Raw genomic sequence first — 516 nt, 5'->3', positions numbered from 1 at the left:
CCCCCCCCCCCGTGAGCTTCAGCTCCTGCAACTCTGGAGCCGAAAGGATGAAAGTTGCTCACGCTGACCGAGCTGCTCGGCCATGATGACGATGAGGAGGATGAGGAGGATGATGATGGTAACACACTGACTGTGGATGCATTGCTGCTGATCCACGGTGGCCAGAATGAGCGAGTGAATTATGGCAACCGACTGGGGAGCGTTTCATCTTCCGCTGATCAATTCTTTATAGACTCTTTCTCTTTTTTTCCCCCTCTCTCTCCCCCTTTAATCAAATTATAACATGACTCACTCCTGGTAAAGTATCCCCCACCACCACCATCACCATTAAATGTCAATTTCATGCCCTCTTCCTTCCTTTCTTGCTGAAAGCCCCTGAAATCCTGCTGCATCACTGCTTCACCTCCTCTTCCTTCTCCACCTCTCCTGCTGTCGAACCCAACCACGCCGGCCTTTTCAGATCGTTTTGATGGATGGGTGTAAATAGGTTGGTTTTGTTTGAAAAAAAAAAAAAAA

General features: G+C 48.6%; 1 protein-coding gene across 2 annotated transcripts in view; it reads right to left on the bottom strand.

Annotated features, from left to right (window-relative positions):
• Positions 1-516, bottom strand: part of ppp3ca (protein phosphatase 3, catalytic subunit, alpha isozyme) — a 29,820-nt gene that overhangs the window by 28,784 nt on the left and 520 nt on the right. The gene's annotated exons all lie outside the window — the stretch shown is intronic.

Source organism: Kryptolebias marmoratus, linkage group LG13 (genome assembly GCF_001649575.2).
Source record: "Kryptolebias marmoratus isolate JLee-2015 linkage group LG13, ASM164957v2, whole genome shotgun sequence".
Taxonomy (NCBI): Eukaryota; Metazoa; Chordata; class Actinopteri; order Cyprinodontiformes; family Rivulidae; genus Kryptolebias; species Kryptolebias marmoratus.
This window is presented reverse-complemented; position numbering and strand designations above follow the sequence as displayed.